The 22,049-nt window shown below is 43.5% G+C and overlaps 2 non-coding genes across 2 annotated transcripts; one reads left to right on the top strand and one right to left on the bottom strand.

Moving 5' to 3' along the window:
- Nucleotides 1-2,332: 2,332 nt before the first annotated feature.
- trnae-cuc (transfer RNA glutamic acid (anticodon CUC)) lies at nt 2,333-2,404 on the bottom strand. The gene has a single exon. It is a non-coding gene; the product is annotated as a tRNA-Glu (tRNA).
- Nucleotides 2,405-2,539: 135 nt separating this feature from the next.
- Nucleotides 2,540-2,611, top strand: trnaq-cug (transfer RNA glutamine (anticodon CUG)). Its single transcript has one exon. It is a non-coding gene; the product is annotated as a tRNA-Gln (tRNA).
- The last annotated feature ends 19,438 nt before the right edge of the window (nt 2,612-22,049 follow it).

The following is a 22,049-nucleotide window of genomic DNA, read 5'->3' as shown; positions in this document are numbered from 1 at the left end:
GTGTCTGATAACCTTACGGCAAACAGGCAATGCCTTGCGCCTGTGTCTGCGGCAAGAAAAGTGAGCGACTCTCCCCCGAAACCGGGGCACGAGCGCCTGAGGCCTTGGAGAATGCGGGCATCGATCCCGCTGCCTCTCGCATGCTGTAGCGTAAGGTACACTTATACATTTCAATTAAAGAAGTGAATTTATAGTATCACCTTATCACGAATCCTGGAATCTTGTAGAACTCAATTTCTGTAATAATTGGACGCAGACACCAATTCCAAAGATATAAATTGTCAAATGTATTCAAAACAAAAACTAAATGTAGCACTACACTAATTATACAAAAGGGAAAAACTAATTACAATTCAACTCTAGATCAACAAATCGAAGACAAATCACTTCCGTGACCAAATCAAAGACCATGGGATCACATATGATAACACAAATCGTTAAACAAAAAAGGTTATAAACACATTGACTACAATACCGGTTAGTAAGACGAAGGTGAGTCTCTCGTTAGTATTATTAGTCAGACATTAAATAACTACGCAGGTTAGTATTTATGTCAGGTAACTTCTCGTTATATATATATCAGTCTCATTCACGTTTAGGTGCCGAGAAAGATCCTATCATTACTTGTTACCACAATTTCCCTTAACTGATTATTATTCAATGATTAAGGATAGGCAGGGCCACCAATAATCTAATGTCTATTAACTTGTGTCAATTTCAGACTAAACAGTTAAACAGGAATAAGAAGATATTTCTCGGCGTTGACAGATTTTATTTCTAAAATTATCAACAAAACAGTTTAATGCAACACACATTTATATTTAAGAAAACTAAATGATATTACACATTCTAGAGTTATGAATCACAGATTAACATTTCTAATTGATTTCTCAAATGTCATGAATCATGAACTCCTAACTGTTAAACTTATCTGAACTTCGTCGCAGAGAGGCCTCTCTGGCTTCGGGCTCAGATAACAGCACACGGCACGAGGTCCGTGTGGTTTGGAACAAAGGCAGTCTGGTTCGGCTTTGTCAAAGAACTTCCACTCAGTCGATACACCTGGAAGTTGGGGTTTCGCGAAAGTAGAGTCGTTTCCAAACAGATTTTCCACTGGTTTGAAGGCTCCAAGGTTGTGCACAAAAACTTCTTGGCAAGCAGGGTCTCTCACCGTACTTATTTGAAGACGTCTTTGAGGAAAGCAGGGCCGTGTTTGTTCCAAGGGTCAAGTTTCTTAAGACTCAAATAGCTATTTAAATGACTGACACTTTTGTATACAGTCGACTTAGTCATTTGTCCAGCTGTAAAACTCCACTGATCAGGTGGGCACAGGCGGGCAGCGCAGTCTGTAAAGTTCTTTATTTAATAAAGTCCTTTAAAAGAATTCTTCGTACGGCTCAATCTCCTTCTCCCAGTTTAACTCTTCTGTTGCCGGCAAAGACTTAGTTGGTTTCTGGTTCCGGTTCTGGCAACAGAGCTACAGGTTGAGCTGTGGCAGCGAGTTACTGGTTCAGGTGAGAGAGAGCGAGAAAGACTGTCCGCTGTTCCTTATAGTCTGTCAGATCAAGAGGTGATTGGTTCTTGAGTTTTTGAGATTGGATTTCGGTTTCAGCCCCCAGTGTCCTATTGGAGGGGGGCTTGATTTATGACTGATGTCAATCCATGCCATCTTTTGGAAATGCCGGTTGGCCTGGGTTCGTAGCTCTATGTCGGGATTTCGGCTCTCGTCCACTTCAAAGAGTTTTTATCACCTACAGGCCCCTTTCTCCAGACATCTCATAGCAGAATTCCAAACTTTTTGGCCTCTTCTTGGTGCCATCCTCCCCAAAACTGTCACTTTGATGCAAACCAGTTCCAAGCTGATGAGCTAAGGGAATCTGATAACTTTGGGGGGGAGTGGTTTTCTTTAGATCAGTGCTTCAGCTCAGAGCCCAAATGCTCTTATCCAAATACACCCAACATAACGCTACAATGCTAAGCGAGCGCTCTACCACGTGAGCTAATCCTCAGGGCTCTCGGTGAGGCCGACCCCCACTTCTTCATTCTTTAAGTGGCACGTCGCAAGTAAGTCCTTTCCTGCGCTTCAGGCAAGCTTGCAGCCAACTGCGGACGACATTCCATCCTCGGTGGCAGCCATCGTGCCGCAATAGAAAAGGATTGTCATGAGCAAGACTTTCAAAGTGACCGAAAAGATCACGGCCCGTCGTGTGATGTGATTTACATGAGCTCCAGAAACGTTCATGGACATATGTATATAAGTAAGGATTTAATCACAGATAGAGAGAGAGAAAATGCACCACACAGGTCCTAGGGGAAGAGCATCAGATCCACCTTCCCTGACCGGGAATCGAACCCGGGCCGCGGCGGTGAGAGCGCCGAATCCTGACCACTAGACCACCAGGGAAGGCTCCGGAAGTGACCCGCCACACGCAGCACTCTGGGCGCAACTTGGCTCACTCTGGACTTGGCCGTGCGACAGAGCGAGACGTGTGCGTAGAGCAGAAACCTTCGTCACGGGCAAGAGGTGGGCAGCCGGCTTGGTTCCATGGTGTAATGGTTAGCACTCTGGACTCTGAATCCAGCGATCTGAGTTCAAGTCTCGGTGGGACCTGGGGCCCTTGGCAGGGGCAGCGGCGGTGAAGCGGTGGTCTCCCTGCGTGAGGGCTTGTGTCTGCGAATAAGGCCTGTTTATGTTCCCTCTTGGGAGGCTTGGAGACGAATTGGCGAAAACTCCGGGTCGGCCTGGTGCGTTCACCTTCCTGGTGGTGACCGTGTGGCTTAATGGAGAAGAAGGTGCCTGTGTTGACAGATTACAGATAGATTATTTCCCTTCTTGGAAATCATCGTTAAAGGAACTTTGTAAACCAGCTAGCTTGGAAGCAACCACGTCAGGGCATTCTTTCAGTGAGACCTCGGTTTTTTACAAGCACGAGTGAAGCTTTAAAAGAAAATGACATAGAATGTTTGCGGCCGTTCATCCAATCAAAAGGTGCAAGCCCGAGTCCGATTGCGGTCTGTCTTCCCTGGGGGCGGGGGGGATTGTGTTTTGTGAGATCCGGGGGAGAGGTGAGGTGGCTTTCTTTGGTGTATGCCAGAGGTCCGGTGAGAGGTTGTCTTTTACAACTGTCCCTCAGTCAATACCAAAAACAGTCCCTGCCAATCTGGGAAAGCCATTCAGTCCACAAACAGAGTTTTGACAAACATCCTGCGGGCTTTTTCTCCACCGTTTGATCCTTTTATCGTTGACAGGAATTTCTACAGGGTACGTCCCGAACAGGTGCCTCAATGGCTGTTTGCTAGCTCGATAAATCTAACTTGCTCAGTCTGCATACTATCTTTAATCTAAAACATCATACAGTCTCTTCGGTCTGACTTCGGATCGGAAGATTGAGGGTTGGAGTGCCTTTGCGGTCGTTCCTGGGGTTACGACGTCGAAGCGGCATCTCGGTCGTTTTTGGGGAACTTCGGAAGGGCCAGCCGGCGTGCTAATGCTGCAGCCATCGCCGGCGCGTTGTGTCTGATAACCTTACGGCAAACAGGCAATGCCTTGCGCCTGTGTCTGCGGCAAGAAAAGTGAGCGACTCTCCCCCGAAACCGGGGCACGAGCGCCTGAGGCCTTGGAGAATGCGGGCATCGATCCCGCTGCCTCTCGCATGCTGTAGCGTAAGGTACACTTATACATTTCAATTAAAGAAGTGAATTTAAAGTATCACCTTATCACGAATCCTGGAATCTTGTAGAACTCAATTTCTGTAATAATTGGACGCAGACACCAATTCCAAAGATATAAATTGTCAAATGTATTCAAAACAAAGACTAAATGTAGCACTACACTAATTATACAAAAGGGAAAAACTAATTACAATTCAACTCTAGATCAACAAATCGAAGACAAATCACTTCCGTGACCAAATCGAAGACAAATCACTTCCGTGACCAAATCAAAGACCGTGGGATCACATATGATAACACAAATCGTTAAACAAAAAAGGTTATAAACACATTGACTACAATACCGGTTAGTAAGACGAAGGTGAGTCTCTCGTTAGTATTATTAGTCAGACATTAAATAACTACGCAGGTTAGTATTTATGTCAGGTAACTTCTCGTTATATATATATCAGTCTCATTCACGTTTAGGTGCCGAGAAAGATCCTATCATTACTTGTTACCACAATTTCCCTTAACTGATTATTATTCAATGGTTAAGGATATGCAGGGCCACCAATAATCTAATGTCTATTAACTTGTGTCAATTTCAGACTAAACAGTTAAACAGGAATGAGAAGATATTTCTCGGCGTTGACAGATTTTATTTCTAAAATTATCAACAAAACAGTTTAATGCAACACACATTTATATTTCAGAAAACTAAATGATATTACACATTCTAGAGTTATGAATCACAGATTAACATTTCTAATTGATTTCTCAAATGTCATGAATCATGAACTCCAAACTGTTAAACTTATCTGAACTTCGTCGCAGAGAGGCCTCTCTGGCTTCGGGCTCAGATAACAGCACACGGCATGAGGTCCGTGTGGTTTGGAACAAAGGCAGTCTGGTTCGGCTTTGTCCAAGAACTTCCACTCAGTCAATACACCTGGAAGTTGGGGTTTCGCGAAAGTAGAGTCGTTTCCAAACAGATTTTCCACTGGTTTGAAGGCTCCAAGGTTGTGCACAAAATCTTCTTGGCAAGCAGGGTCTCTCACCGTACTTATTTGAAGACAAAGTCTTTGAGGAAAGCAGGGCCGTGTTTGTTCCAAGGGTCAAGTTTCTTAAGACTCAAATAGCTATTTAAATGACTGACACTTTCGTATACAGTCGACTTAGTCAATTGTCCAGCTGTAAAACTCCACTGATCAGGTGGGCACAGGTGGGCAGCGCAGTCTGTAAAGTTCTTTATTTAATAAAGTCCTTTAAAAGAATTCTTCGTACGGCTCAATCTCCTTCTCCCAGTTTAACTCTTCTGTTGCCGGCAAAGACTTAGTTGGTTTCTGGTTCCGGTTCTGGCAACAGAGCTACAGGTTGAGCTGTGGCAGCGAGTTACTGGTTCAGGTGAGAGAGAGCGAGAAAGACTGTCCGCTGTTCCTTATAGTCTGTCAGATCAAGAGGTGATTGGTTCTTGAGTTTTTGAGATTGGATTTCGGTTTCAGCCCCCAGTGTCCTATTGGAGGGGGGCTTGATTTATGACTGATGTCAATCCATGCCATCTTTTGGAAATGCCGGTTGGCCTGGGTTCGTAGCTCTATGTCGGGATTTCGGCTCTCGTCCACTTCAAAGAGTTTTTATCACCTACAGGCCCCTTTCTCCAGACATCTCATAGCAGAATTCCAAACTATTTGGCCTCTTCTTGGTGCCATCCTCCCCAAAACTGTCACTTTGATGCAAACCACTTCCAAGCTGATGAGCTAAGGGAATCTGATAACTTTCGGGGGGAGAGGTTTTCTTTAGATCAGTGCTTCAGCTCAGAGCCCAAATACTCTTATCCAAATACACCCAACATAACGCTACAATGCTAAGCGAGCGCTCTACCACGTGAGCTAATCCTCAGGGCTCTCGGTGAGGCCGACCCCCACTTCTTCAGTCTTTAAGTGGCACGTCGCGAGTAAGTCCTTTCCTGCGCTTCAGGCAAGCTTGCAGCCAACTGCGGACGACTTTCCTTCATCGGTGGCAGCCATCGTGCCGCAATAGAAAAGGATTGTCATGAGCAAAACTTTCAAAGTGACCGAAAAGATCACTGCCCGTCGTGTGATGTGATTTACATGAGTTACCAGAAACGTTCATGGACATATGTATATAAGTAAGGATTTAATCACAGATAGAGAGAGAGAAAATGCACCATACAGGAGTAGATAGTAGGGTTTTTTGGGCGCGGCCTATTTTGTTATGACGTATGCCCTAAGCTTATTAATATTCCTACGTCATAATTGGGGGGCGTGATTTTAGAGTTATTTCCTTAATTATTCCTACGTCATATCCGTCAGAAAGTGTACACCCCTAAAACCCTGAACAACAAGGCCACCCATAACCGGTTGTTCTTGTTGTTCTTGTTGGTCAACTGTAGAGTGTGAATGGGTCGGCTCTTCCTGTAGTGGTTGGGGGTCTTTTTTAAATATACATGTAAGGGGCCCAGGTCTTAACAATGCCATTTTGAATAGTGCGTTTATCATATTCACACTGTCTCTGTCTCTGTCTCTGTCTGTCTCTCTCTCTCTGTCTCTCTCGCCCAAGCATTTTATAAGATCAACAAGTTCTGTTGTCTGTAATGGTCCCAGGTCTTAACAATGCCATTTTGAATAGTGCGTTTATCATATTCACACTGGCTCTGTCTCTGTCTGTCTCTATATCTCTCTCTCTCGCCCAATCATTTTATAAGATCAACAAGTTCTGTTGTCTGTAATGGTCACAGGTCCTAACAATTCCTGTTTTGCATAGGGTACTTATGTTAACCCCAATGTATATGGCTCTGTCTCTCCCCTCAAATTTAATTAAAAATAAAATTTAAAAAAAGAGAGTGTGTGTGTGTGTGGGTGTTTGTCGGTATAGGTTAATTGTTTTTGTAAAAAAAAAAAAAAAAAAAAAAAAGCTGTGGTTATATTTTATCTCACACATAATGTGTTCATTCGTTTTACTTAAATACATTCTAGGGTCTTAAAGCTCATAAGAGTTAGACTTAAGATAAGGATATGTTTTTAAGGTATTTTAGCAGGCTCAATCCCTGATGATAAGGAATCATTTAAAAAATAAAAACAACTGATCACTCAATGCTAAATAGATCACAACACTCAAGGCTAAATCACTCACACCACGGGGGACGGGGGTGGGCTCAGACAAACGTAGGCATGGCGTGTGGTCTCAAAACATTCAGAATACTTTTAAACTATATAATTTATAAGCTTTGTAAAATAAACCCAAATATCTCTTTTGTGGGGATAAACGCTGTTCTGAGTAGTTTGTGACTTGTTTAATACCAAACAAAGCATCGCTATTAAAAAAAAAAAAAAATCACTGGAAAAGCGCTACTTATTTTAGATCTTTATAGTTATTTTCTTGGCTCAGGTTGTTTTTTAGCGCGTATAAAGGCCTGAAATATTCTTAGTGTTTATTGACTATAGGTCTTGATGCTTAAAAATGTTTTTTTGAGAGACCAAAAGGTTCTAATAAAAGTTTAGAGTAGAGAGGAGAGAGATCGTCGCCATCTTGGTTTCTATTTGAAATTGATGCAGGGTCATTTTATTGGTTGGTTTTGATATGTTAATTGGTAACAGGACGGCACAAAGGCCAGCCCAGAACAATGCCTTACAAGCAGATCCGGCATCCGGCCATCAGTATAAGTATGAAGGTCTGGTCTTCAGCTCGACAGACTCATACTGACCTTTCGATTTAAGCCTAAAGATCAACAATGTCCGGAAACAACATCAACGACTTCGATTTAAACGAGTTTTTAGGTAAGTCTTCAGATTATTTTCATTGACTCAGAGCGGGTTGTGGGCATGTATTGTAAATAAGGTTATAACATCTGTTTTAAGTTCTGTAAAATTATTTTTCAGCCAGTCAACAGGAGTTAATTCCCAACGCTGAGGAGATCATCTGGAACAACGACGGTAAGATTTTTGTGTTTGCGCTCAAGGGTTCTTATGTATGGGTGTGTGGTTGTGTTTTGAAGCGGCTCATTAGAGTTATGAAAACGTTTTAATATATATTAATGGCGGTCTCTTTAATTACACAGAAACTATCGAAAGGCCTGTGATTAATGTCTCCGAGGATCAACCAAGAGAAGTGGTTGTCCCTAGACAGGCTGTCTGCCGACCGGGTAAGAACTAAACCCCTGTTTGTTTGTATAACGTTTCTGTAAGATGTTTGAGGCCCGTCTTGTTAATTTAAAAAAATATCCTTTCTAACAGTATTAAGAAACGTGGTTCGAGACAACGAAAGGCCTTCCACAGCGAGGGCTTGTTTAGTTTTACCTTCGAGAACCGTAACCTTTCAAGAATCTGAAAGGCCGTCAGCCCCTGTATCTGATAGCGGTGAGTATATATCTGCCGCTTGTAAGAGGTTAAAGCTTTTTATAAAGCGGGGTGGTTAAAGGTTAAACATGTCTCTTACCTTCACAGAAGTGCAAAAAGCTAAACCAGCTGAAAAACATAAGAAACGATTATTCTTTGGAGGTAAGTAAGATCTTTCAAACTTTAATGTTTTTAAAAGGGTTTTGTTTGCCCGTTGAGGGCTAATATTTAAGCGAGGGGTGCCCATTTCCTGTAGGTCTTGGGGGTTCTGGGAAAGATCTTTAGAAGTCCGGACAGGTCTAGGCTTGTTTCTGGGGCATGTGTTTAGAAATGACCGATTGCCCGACCGTCTGGTTAGGAAGTAAAGCTGTCCGAAAGGTTTTAGTAAGTTGTTTGGCTTATCTCCCGCAATTATACTTCTGTTTTAAAGTGGCTGTAGGAAAAGGCTTGAAGGTGTTCATTGTATTTAATATTTAAACAGATCGTGAAAACGTTTGTGAAACAGGAAGTCCCGGGATCAGGAAGCGTTTACACTTGGAAGGTTCGTTTAAAAATGAAATGTGGTGTGTGTGTGTGTATAAAAAGTGTTTTATTAACAATATTACATTTAAGAAACAGTTTATTTACAGAGGCTTCTCTGTTTTACATTTATTATCAAGTCCTAATAAATATATTGTCTGTAAATAATAAGGCGTTGTAGTGAATGTCTAAGCCTATTTTCAAAGGTCTAAAAAAGCTAAAGGTTTTGAAGGTCCTGGACATGTTGTTTTAAGTTTGATTTCTGTCGCCGTTTAAAGATGTAAATGTAATGTATATTTTTATTCTTCCCAAGACTCTTGGGATAGTCATTCTGTGGATGAGCTATTGAGGACAATTACCCCGTCTAAGTGGGATCAAACATCTTCCCCGGAGAGATCACCGAGAGGATCCCCCACGGTGGTCTTGGAGACCCCCCAACATCTACTCAGGCCACAGCCTTCTGGGGGTAATTCAACAATCCAGATTCAGCCCGCCGCATTGTCGGGCGGAACAAATACAGGCAACCAACAACCTCAGGGGTCGCCGTCAGTCAGGGTTGACACACCACCCAACGACGGACTGGTTTCAACATCGTCCCCCCAGCCCCGTTTCTTGGCTACAGAAACGCTGAACAGTACACCGCGATTGGCCAGGGTGTCACCGCAAAGGCCTTCTTGGTCTCCGTCCGTGAGTATACGCTCGCTCCCTGCCTCCTTCGACCGAGATTTACCGGAGCGACCATCCTTTGCAGCTGAGCCAGGACACCATCCCCCGGAGCTACTTCCTGAAGGTCGGCATGAGTTGCTACATACCTTGTTACTAAATCAAAGACTTGTGTTAGTGGGGCAAAACCTTGTGATAGAGAGCCAAAACACCCTTATTAATACCCTTACTAACGAATTGTACCGTATTTAATGTTTTAATAGATACAAAACGCCTTACTATTGTGGGTTGTTGGAAAAATAAAAAATAAAAAAAATGTCCGGACTTGGTAAAAGAACTCACAAACTAAAGGATTATGAACAAGTTAGGGCCCCAAAAAGACCTTCCCGAGAGAACACCCTCGGCCCTGTTGTGAACTCCTCTGATGTCCCAATGAACCAGGAACTATTACAAATGATAAATGATTTAAATAACCCCCAATCACCACCGATAGAATGTGAATTACCAGACTTACCGTGAACCCCGACCTGTTACAGATGGTCAATGATCTAAATAACCACCTCCCAACGGTAGCGCTTATAGAGGTTCAACCCCTAGTTCACCCCGATTTGTTTGAAATGGTGGAGGCTTTGGAGACGCTACCCCGACCAAATTCTGCCCCTATTATAAATGATTTGAGACAATTAGAACACAGTACGGCGGCAGAAGCAGCCGTCACTATAGAGGAGGGTCTTGACATTAACCGGGTGGATATCTTTGAAGGACTTTTACAGGCTTTAAATGAGCCTCCTCAAAAAGGGGGTTTTGTAGATGTCAGCGGTGGGGGTGTTCGGAATGTGGAGGGTTCTGAGACTGATAAGGCTGTGGATGACATGCTCTGTGAGAATGTAGGGGTTGAAGGCTTTGTTCAAAATGATGATGTGTCCAAAAGTACCAGTGATCCCGTGATTATAGATAGACCGGCCTATAACAATTTTGAAATGATTCAGCGTTTTAATTTTGCAGAACTTTTAAATTGTGACAATTATGCAGAAATATTTGTCAACATACACGAGGCCTTGCAAAACATGCTTGAACAGGTTGCTGAAAGGGTCAGACCTCGAGATGTTGTACAGTTAGAACTCAGAGGGGATGATTTGTTTAGCAACCTATCTGTAATGCTGAGTGGAGATAATTTAGATGTTGATGAATTTCTGGCTAAAATCGAAGCGTTATTGCAAAGTAACGCATCCATCTTAGCTGATGAAAGTCTGTCTCTGGTAATGAATGTGGTTCCTAACCCTGAGGGTGGGGCGCTTAGAAGACTGTCGAAATGCTTGAAGAACGACATAATTAGGAACAAGCTCAGGCAATTAGTGGTGAGTTCCAATGGGGACAATAAGCTCTGTTTTGCTTACAGTTTAATAAAACTACTCACCCCCGACATGCCTGAACCCCAAGCTATGCAAGAGGCTTTAATGCTTCATCAGAGGGCCGGCTTAAACTCTCAACAGATGGTTGCCTTTTCAGACATTGCCATGTTTGAGGAGTTGTTGTCTTTAAAAATTGTTGTGTGGTACCGTTGTGAGGTAAAGGAAGTATTTGTGAAATTTCAGACACATCCTGAAACCCATACACAGACACTGTTTCTCTTCCTAAGTGATAGTCATTACTTTGGAATAAAGAGTTTGACGGCTTTTTTGGGTTGTTCGTATGTTTGTCATTGGTGTTATAAGGCCTTCAATGATAAGCTTAAGCACCGCTGTGACGGTTACTGTAACGTCTGTTTCAATCCGCAATGTCGTAAGGGTTTGGCCCCTACCATCCGATGTAAAGATTGCTTAAGGATTTGTCTCTCCGCGTTCTGTTTTTCCGAACATAAGGTGCAGAGGGCCGCTGCTGAGGGGGTTAAAAAACGGAGTTATTGTGATCAAACTAAATATTGCCCGCAGTGTTGCCTCCAGTACCGTTTTCATGAGGTTAAACCACACAAATGTCTGGAACCGAGATGTAGGATCTGTAATGCGGATTTAACCCCGGGGTCTGAACACCAGTGCTTTATTCAGCCGGTTAAAAAGGAGCCGCCGCACAACCGGTATGTCTTTTTTGATTTTGAATGCCGGCAAGAAAACGGGGTCCATGTTGCTAATTATATACACTGTATTGACATGTTGGATTGTGAGTGGTCAGCTAGCGGTGAGAGTTGTGTCAGGGATTTCTTTACGCGGTATCGCGGTCCAAAATACCTCAATTACACATTTATTGCCCACAATGCTAAGGGTTATGATTCTTACATATTGATGAAGTATCTGGTGGAAAATGGGGTGACCCCAAAAATAATAGCTCAGGGTAGCAAGATCATGTGTTTCACCAACGAGGCTTTCAACCAACGTTACATAGACTCGTTAAATTTCCTCCCCATGAAATTGAGCGCTTTGCCTAAAGCTCTGGGTTTTGAGGCTCAGAAGAAAGGTTGGTTCTGCCATTTTTTTAATACTAAGGACACTCAAAATTATCGAGGGTCCTACCCGCCCGCCTCTTATTATGGGGTTGATACTATGATGTCTCATGAGAGGGAGGAATTCTTTAAATGGTACAATACGGTTAAGGGGGGTGTTTTTGATTTCCGAGAAGAGATGGCCGCTTATTGTAAAAATGATGTGGAGATCCTTAAAGAAGCCTGTTTGCGTTTCCGCACCGAGGTTATCAACACGTCGGGTCTCGACCCTTTGCAAAGTGTGACCATAGCGTCTCTCTGCATGAAAATGTATCGATCCAATTTCTTGCAGAAAAACACTATAGCGGACACCACTTCTGACAACTATCGTGCTAGACAAAAGAACTTTTCGACTGTCTCCATACAGTGGCTGGAATATCTGAGTGCCCGGGATAACATCTTCATCAGACATGCTTTAAATCAAGGGGAAGTCAAAATGGGTCCTTACTACTTAGACGGTTTTAGCGACGTGTCCGGGCGGCGTACCGCTTATGAGTTTGCTGGTTGTATTTACCATGGCTGTCCTCAGTGCTTCGACCCAAACACCTTTAACCCCGTAACACAAAAACTCTGCGGTGATATGTACTATGATTTCCAGGAACGAATTGAAACTTTAAAAAACACCTATGGTTTGAATGTACTGGTGATTTGGGAACACGCGTGGACGACCCTGAAGCAACAGGATGTGGAGGTACAACGGTTTATGGAAACCTTGGACTTTCCTGAACGTCTAGAGCCCAGGGATGCGTTATTTGGGGGTCGTACCAACGCCCTCTGTTTACATTATGAGGTAAAGGAGGGTGAGAGAGTAGATTACTATGATTTCACCAGTCTGTACCCTTATGTCAACAAGACCAAAATGTACCCGGTGGGGCATCCAACCATTGTTTATCGTGACTTTCTCGAAATCGGACAGTACTTTGGTTTGATCAAAGTCACCATGTACCCTCCTCGTGAGCTGTTCCTACCCGTGTTGCCTTACAGGTGTTCGGGAAAATTGATGTTCCCTCTGTGTAGAACGTGTGTGGAAACTGAAAATCAAAATACCTCTTGTCTGCACAGTGATGACGAGAGAGCGCTGACGGGTGTCTGGTGTAGCATTGAGCTTGACAAGGCGGTGGAGAAAGGTTACAGAGTCGGTAAGGTGTATGAGGTTTGGCATTTTTCTGAAAAATCTGATACTCTTTTTGCTGAGTACATTATGACCCATCTGAAAGGGAAACAGGAGGCATCAGGCTATCCCTCATGGTGTGTTGACTCCGCTGCCAAAGAGCGGTACGTTCAGCAATATTTTGAAAAGGAAGGGATCCGTCTAGAGCCGGGGAACATAACTGTAAACCCCGCCAAGAGACAAATGTCCAAACTGATTTTAAACAGTCTGTGGGGTAAGTTTGGGGAAAGAAATAACCGTCTAAACACAACCTTGATTAAAACCCCTGAACAGTTTATAGAATTTATCTTTTCCAAACAACATGCAGTATCACACTTTCAATTCTTAAATGACCACGTGGCACAGGTCCAGTGGAGGGCCCCTAAAGATTTCCCCACCAAACAGGGAAACGTTAATGTTTTCATAGCGGTTTTTACCACGGCTTACGCCCGGCTTGAACTGTACAACTTAATGGATCAGCTGCAGGAACGCACGCTCTATCATGATACTGACTCTGTAATCTTTGTCACCAGGCCAGGGGATTGGGTCCCTCCCCTCGGGGACTACCTTGGGGAGTTAACGAGCGAGCTAGATCCTCAGGACCACATAGTGGAGTTTGTTTCAGGGGGTCCTAAGACTTACGCATACAGAACGGCTGCGGGTAAGACCTGTATGAAAGTTAAGGGTTTCACTCTGAACCATTGTAACAACAAGCTCATTAACATCAAGTCTCTGACGACCCTGGTACAAAGTTTTGTAACCGAGAAAGACGCGCCTCCTCGCGAGATTATTACAGCCGGAAATCAGATCTATCACAATAAAAAGGGGTACACATTGGAAAATAGATCACTAAACAAACGGTTAAGGGTGGTGTACAATAAAAGAGTGTTGAAGACTGATTATACCACTCTGCCTTATGGATATTAGCAGTGGTTTTGATAACAGACTTCAACACCCTTTCTCCTGTATTATAGCCGGTCCCTCCAATTCGGGTAAGAGCTATCTTATAAAGAACATCATAGAAGATGTGGACGCAACCGTGTCCCAAGCTCTTGACAACATAGTGTGGTGTTACTCTTGCTGGCAACCTCTCTACGATGATTTGGCATCAAAAAAAAATAATCTGAAATTTGTGCAAGGTCTCCCCGCCTCGTTGTGTGACGATGACCTGTTCCCGCCCGGACAAACTAATCTAGTGATCCTTGATGACCTGATGGAGCAGGCCGGTGACAACAGTGAAGTGGAAAAAGCTTTCACAAAGTACACTCATCATAGGAATTTAAGTATTATTTATTTAGTTCAAAATCTATTTTTTCAAGGTAAAAAAAGCCGCACTATTAATTTAAATGCCAATTATATAATTCTTTTTAAAAACCCCAGAGATAAACTACAGGTCACCGTCTTGGCTCGTCAAATGTACCCTAACCAGACCAAATTCTTTTTGGAGGCATTTGAGGATGCCACCAAAAAACCCTACGGGTACTTGATTGTGGACTTAAAAGCACAAACCCCAGAAGACTTTCGCCTCAGAACAGGTTTGTGCCCGCCCGATTGGCCGGCAGTGTATGTGCTAAAGAAAAGGAAATAAATAAGAATGTCTGTTCGGATTAAAAGAAATCTGCCGCTTTTGCAAATGTTATTTGAGGGGAGCCCGCGCCATAGGAAAGCTGTGCTGGCAGGGGCCCCCTCGGATTTGATCGAGACCCTGTGTGAAATAGCTTTTAACATCTTACGCGGTAATATACCCCTAACCCCTTCTCAACATTCTAAACTCAAAAAACAAAAAGCGGTTATCAAGATCATCGCTAATAAGAAGTATTCTATTAAAAGAAAAAGAAAGAAGATTAATCAAACCGGAGGTTTTATAGGACCGCTGTTGAGCATAGCCGTGCCTTTCCTAACCAGTCTTCTAGCTTCCAGAGTGGGTTAATAATGGAATATGCTCAGAAAATGTTTTTGATCCCTCAGGAGCAGCTTGAGAAACTGAGAAAAAATGTTGTCGGGCCAGAGCCCATTAGACAAACGGCCGAAAACAACCTGGACTCTGAAATGAAAGCTATACTGGCCAGGGCCGATTTAAATCAGTATTCCAAAGCCCAGATGTATAGCAACACGTTACAGCGCTACCTCCGTCTGGTTAGACAGGGTGAAAAAGATCAAAACATTTTAACTTTAACCATGGCCTCTCAAGAAAATGGTTCTGGGACTGATGCGGGGGGTACGGTTGATAAAGATGTTGCGGTGCCCGAACCTGTTGAGAGTTCAGAGGGAGATGTTGTAACGGATGTTTTGAGAAACATGCCGGCCAGAAGCAAAAGACATGCAGAATATATTCTGCACAAAATGGTTCAGAAACCGCGGGTAACGACTAATAAGGTACCCGATAGTCGCCGACCTGTAGGCTGGAATGCTTTCCTACAGGCGATGGCCTGTCTGAACATGCCCCAATCAACAGTCCCTAACCAGGAAACGCGACAAAAAATCCGTCTGTGTAAAGAGGTGGTGACTGATCTGACGCCGATATCTCATTACTCTGACCGTGTTGAGCAACCCTCCTCAGGATCTATCCATCGTTGGGAAGCTTATTAATCTCATGTTTTTATTTGTCTCCCCTGTAAATAAGGAACCGACAAACAATTTTTTTATTTTTTATTTTTATTTTCAAATGTTGTACATTTATTTATAACATAACCCTGCTTTGTATAAGATTTGTGTTGAATAAAAACAAAACTAATGATTCAAAGGCTGTTTTCATTATTTTTTCACTTTAACACGCATGACATCTTTTAAAATCCTCACAAGAACACCCCATCTGTATACATGGCTGGCTAGGGTCGTAAGTAATTGTGTTATAAGGGGGGGTCCACAGTGTCCTGACAAACTCTGCCACTTTTTTATCATTTTGGCCTAAATCCTCACTGTACAAGGACATAATATCGGGGTATGACCTTCCTTTAGATCTATGATATAAGAAAAACACACAGTGTTGACCACAAGTGAAGGTCTGAAGACTTTGTACTTGACGACCGCTGTAAATGGTTTCTTGACAGTTGTTGAGCAGAAAGTTATTGATCTTCCGAGGGAAAGGTCTGAAATCCGGGGGGTTTCCATAGGAATCAAAAAATTCCCCACGGCGGTCCTCCCTTAGATAAATAGCCAGCCAATGTTCTCCGGGCATATTTTTAGGGTGTGTGTTGATTATGTACATTGCAGGTAAATTCTTGATCTTAAATTTAGGCAGCTGGTCGCAGGCGTAGACTCCTTGAAACACTTTCCGTGAGCCGTCCAGGGCATTCATGATGTGGTTGAGCTCTCTGGTGTTCATTTTAATAATAATCATACAGAACGTTTCTCCTCTGATTCACCTCAATAATGTTGTCAAACACAGCATACACGACCATATTTACAGTGCGTGGTAGAGGCTGCTTGAAACGCATCTCCAAACGCATATTGCCCGTCTTCATCAGTGAAAAATGTTGTCCACACTCTTCGTCAGGGGTCAGGTTGAAACCGTACAGGGTGTAACCGCTGCAGTATTCCCGGCGATCGATCAGCAGAGGTTGATCCTTGAGATGGCGACCCGTAGCCAGTACTAGACTGTAATATTCACGAACCGCGTTGCCGTTTTCAAAGTCAGGTTGAAAAGGTCTGGATGGAACCTGCACACCATCGACGTACAGTGCTATAAATTCCGCGTTATAATGTTTAAAGTTAAAGGGGTTCTTGTTGTAAACCCCGGTAAATGCATCATTATCCACGAGACCTATAATAACCTGTTTTGGGAGCTGGCCTAGAAACAGATTTTCCTGGTTCATCACCCGTGTCCCTGCGGGGATACTGTGGACTTTCATATAGACTCTTTCGATCGGGTACTTGGCGTTTGCCGTCATTAAAGCCTGCGCATGTCCTAGTTTAACCGCCGGGGAGACGGATACTTTTTTCACAAACAGCGAGGCCGATAATATGGTCAGTTTATATTTTTCAGTATCAGGGGTCATCAGACAAAAAGCACTTTTACTACGGATCATTTTAATTTTAATGTCTACCCCGTTGAGCATGAGTTTTTCTTGGAAAAATATGTCTGCATGAATATGTCCCATTAGCTCAAAGGTCCTCCCTTCTGTTGAAAAGGCCGTTCTTTTTTGCAAACCCTTATTGAGTCCCTCTGGATCCTGGTCGTCCATAGCTTCCGGGGTGTCTTTGAAGAAAAGGCCGGGGCTGAACTGTTTGCTTAGGGTCTCCTCACTATAATTAAGGATACACTCCATCATGGCCCTATAGGGGTAAGTATTGCTGCTTTGACTAATGAGCCGATCTCCCAGGGTCACATCCACCTGTGAAAACATGGTGGCCACCGGGTAATTGATGACCCCAGCGTTGGCCGTCTTCTCGATTGCATCGTCATCCTCATCAGTCACTTTACAGTTCATTAAAATAAATGTGTTATTCAAATCAATATAATCCTCGCCATTGCCAGCAATAAAAAACTCCAGAGGGGCCGTATCTGAAATTGCGGAAAGAGGGGGTATCTCTACATATATGCTCTTATCTATACTCGTTTGAGTGTATGGAACTGTAAACAGATCCAGTTCTGATTTGACGCATTCTTCCGATAGACTGTGGACAAAAGACATTTTTAAAAGATGTATCCTGAGGCTCTATTTGTCTTTCTTTGAGACTTTCTTTTTGCAGGTTTTTTCTTGTGCTGCTTCCTTCTCCGAGTGTTTCCACGATATGTTGGAGAATGAGAGCTTCTTCGTTTTTTGTTAGCCACGGATCTTCGTCGCCCTGGTGGACACATACTGTTTCTTCTTTTACCCCCCCTCCTCGCCATTACCATGAGACCCGAACCCTCCTGCTGCTCATGGCTAGCTGCCCGGTTCATAACATTGGTGAACACGTCACTAACAATATTTTTAGCCGCTGTTTTCAAGTGGGGTCTGGCTATAGCAGAGCCTCTCTTAAGCAGGGGTACGGCCATTCTAAAGAGACCACGAAAGAGTCCTCCTAGACCGGCTCCATACATTGTGGGGGCTCCTACAAAACCGGGCAAGCCGTTCACGGCTTGCATCTTGTAATAATCCACATAGGCGCTAGGATCTACATAACCCCTCGAGGTAGCCATTTTAATAATGTACACACTGTTTCAGGGGTCGAAAATGTAGTTTGACAATAACTTTACCGAAGCGGAAGGGTACGTTGATATTCTGATCCGATTTTACTTCGATCGTGATGTTGTCAAAGTGGGTCTTTGAGACTGGTACGTAGTGTGGCTTGTCATAAGTAATTGTGACCATGTCATTGCTTTTACCTTTAATAAGTACATTTCTCAAAAGGGGGACATAGCTATCCCCGACCCTCTGGTGTGTTATGATATCCGTATACACATAAAGAGTGTAAAAGCCGCCACTGATGTCAGCCGGGAAGGGTGCCACCACTTCTGAGAACCTGCTCTCTGTGTCAGAATAGAACCCTAATATACGCCCCAGTTGTCCTTTGGTTTGAATGCTAATACCAGGTTTTGACACCTTGTACACTCTGTTTTTAATAGGGTTGTAATATAGCTTGATGTTGGGGGTGCCTTCTGAGAACTGTTTATGCATCTCATCTAATATTGTATCCACATTGTCATAATAACCTCCTTGCATCGTGAATGTCCATTGACTCTTTTTAACATCGTCAAAAATGGCGAAGGTGGCATCCTTATCTTGTAAAACAGCCCAAGTGTAAGGATACTGTATTTCCGCCAACCCCACTTCCCACGACCCCCTTAGATCTATAGATTTTCCAAATTGTACCGTGTAACTGGATATTTCATTTTAAGGGTATATATCGAGAGAGGCGTTACTGGGTAGAGTCACGTAGAAGCCTCCTGATTCCATCTTGAGTATCGAAAGTAATGACCCCATCACACCAGCGGGCATGTTGTTATAAGGCTTGAATATCACAAACCTGTTGTTCCGGGACCCAACTATTGAACTTTTCAGGCCATCCAAGCCATTTCACCAACACATATTTTTTCCGGTTCTGGGTTTTCTCAGCTAATATCTTTTCAACTCTGTATACAATGTCTTTACCCACAATAATTTTTTGTAACTCGGCTTCGTAAAACGTTCCTTCTATATCCTCCCCGTCATAGTCTTTTAACCGGTACACGGGGGGGTCTCTAGCCACCTGTTCGGTAACTGTAAAATATTCGTCAGAAAATGTTTGTTCATAACCTTTGGCAAAAGTACTCCTTAGCTTTGAAACGCGAACCACATCACCGATGTTGAACTTATAAGTAGTTTTCCCCTTCTTAATAAATGGGCCGTATAATTTTTTATAGACCTTAAAAGAATTACTTTGATCAACATCTATAGGCTTCATTTTAATACTGGCGTGATACCCTTGGTTGTAAGCATCGATAAAATCCTGAACTTTATCAAAATACTTGAACGTGTTGACCGCTGTAAAATATCTCCACATTTTGGTCTTTATGGTGCGGTTAAACCTCTCCACCACCGATGCCTTAAGCTCATTACCGGTGGTGAAATGATGTATTTTGTGTCTCTTCAGTAGATTCTGAAATTCTCTGTTGAGAAACTCTTTTCCTTTATCAGTCTGCAGTTTTTTAGGACATCGTCCCTGGGACAATATATCCTCAAAGGCCCTTGTCACCGCCCGACCTGTTTTGTTATGTAGAATGCGAGCCCAGGCATATTTTGATAACACATCGATACACATCAACATAAATTTGTGACCATTGTTATGTTTTGATAAATTTGACATATCGACTAGATCCATTTGCCATTGTGAGTCTATGTCAGTTGCATATACACGGTTTCTTTTAAAGTTAATCCTGAGAGGTTTATGTAAGGTATAGGCGTCTTGTTCCCGTAACCATTCTGAAACAACCACATCATTAACCTTCACGCCGGCCTCAGCGAGTCCTCTTTGAAAACCCTTCTTACCCGCCAAACCCCCAATCTTGGCTGGGTTGTAGTATAGTTCATGCATTTGGGGAGCTTGCCGAGTCATTCTGCCAAATAAACACACAGACCCACACTATGCGCAAAGTTTTTATACAAGGTTTTTTATTCAACTTCAGGAGAGCAGATACCCCTTTTTAGACATTTGAGAAAAGTATAACATACACAACAATTTTTTCTACGGTCCAGACAAAAAGAAATCAGATGATTGGTTACTTGATCTATATCAACAAATACCTGTTTCTTTATCTTGTAGGCACACACCTCAGTTACATATGTAAATAAAACAACAATATGACCTATTTTAAAAGTAAACAGAGGGGTATTAAACATGCTCAGTAAAAGGTCATACAGATGTTGATGAAATGGCCTAATATCATTCTTGGCCCCCTTGAGCGCTTCATCCCAGTGTTCGTACCCCCCGGTCTTTGTTACAGCAACCATTAACTTTTCCAGGTTTGAAAGTTGATCCTCATCGATGGTTAAATCTGTAGAGAAAAGGCTCGCGTTGGCTACTTTTCTGTCAAGCACATGGTGTAATAGCGCTCTCAGGTTAGCTGCAGAGTGTTGATGACAGAACCAGTTGCAGCAGCAGTCCAGAACATTCCCCATGTTCAAAGTCCCTTAGTTCAGGTCAGAGTCTGAATCAGTGGCGTAGATGTCGAATTCTTCGTCGCTGCCCCCAGCTTTAACTTCTTTACGGAAGAAATAAGCTTTTAGCTTGCCAGCGGTTTTTCTACTTGGCTCATCCAGGTCATTGAGCAGCTGCCCAAGTTTCTCTATTATAAACGGCTCCTTTTTCAGCTCCAGCAAAATCTCATCTATGATTTTCTGGACTTGTCCAGCAATGACATGTATGTGGGAGTAAGACAGAGCCTTGATTAGTGCCGGTTTCAGCCACGGTTTGTTCAGTCTTCTGTAAAACACGTTGAAATAGAACAGGAAATAGTAACGGTCTGGTTCAAACAAACAACTGTATCTCAACTGACTGGGGTGATTCACTTCACACCCCCGACAGACTTCTTTCAGAGCTCGGTCGATGAGAGCACTCAGAATATACACCAGGGTGCTTTTAACCACTCTGCTTACTTGGACACCTACCCCGGGCATAAATCCTGCGTCTTCATCACGCCCCCGAGACCGTCCGATGCTCATTGGGTCGCCTGGTGGTTTGTGGGGTGTTTCTACATCCATTGGACTGACCCCCTCCTGAGACGCACAGACGGTAGACAGTTCGGCAAAATCGAGGCCCTCCATGAGCTCCAGAGGCTGGGGATCCCCGAGACTCATTTGGACATCCATCGCTCCGCATGTTGTTTCGTCCTGAGGGACCGGGGTCTGAGGTCTTGGAGGGTAACCGCAGTCAGAGGGTTCCGGAGTGTATACAAAATCTGGGGAATAGAACCAGGGGTGATCCCGGGTTTGAAGAGGCCTGTAGAGCCTGTCGACGTCCGCAGCTTTCGGGTAAGACATTCTCTTTAATTTTAAACCATGAATGAATTGTTGCGCCTTTTATCCTATCTCTTCACTACGTCACGACACACCGCCCTCTTAGAAGAGAGTAGACCCTGAGCCGTCAGACCCCCCTCCAACCCCCCACAGGTCGTCTGTTTTATCATCGTCGTCGTCATTCAAGGGGGATATATAATCCATAATCCAGCATATTCTCCTTCTAACAGAATCCAGTTGTGAACATTTGGTCAAGATGTCAAAACCATCATTTATACAGTTTATGACCTCTTTCAAGAACGGCCAGTCCACGGCGTCAAACATAATTTCAGTAACCTGTTTTTCTGGATCCTCCACAACCCCTTCAATAGGGTTTGTAATCAGGGTACTGCTAAACAAAACCTTACGATCAGTAGTTAGAGATAGACTCTTCACCACTGTACCGTAGTTCTGCAAGCTTTCCCATTCACACCTTTCAAAACTCTGAGTCGGAGACTCCGTTTCGCCTTCTCTTGGACCCTCTTGCAAGCCTTCTAGAGTCTTATCCACAAGCCCCAGGTCTCTCCATGCCATCACCTTCAACCAGTCCTCAAAAGAGTATTCAATCACCGTCTCAAAAGGTTCCAACGTACCCTCCTTCTCTCCCAAAGCAAAAAGCTCCACTCCAACATAGCTGGGATCCCTTTTAAAGCGGTAACCCCGTCGACCCCCCCAGAACAACACCCAGGAGCGTTCAATCTTCAAATTGGTGAGTACAGGAACCCTTGCCCGGGATTGTTTCTTGCGGGGCTTCATGTTGATGTCGCTGGACA

The sequence above is a fragment of the Amia ocellicauda genome, chromosome 6 (genome assembly GCF_036373705.1).
Source record: "Amia ocellicauda isolate fAmiCal2 chromosome 6, fAmiCal2.hap1, whole genome shotgun sequence".
Taxonomy (NCBI): Eukaryota; Metazoa; Chordata; class Actinopteri; order Amiiformes; family Amiidae; genus Amia; species Amia ocellicauda.
The sequence above is the reverse complement of the archived record's forward strand: the minus strand, read 5'-3'. Positions and strand labels throughout refer to the sequence as shown.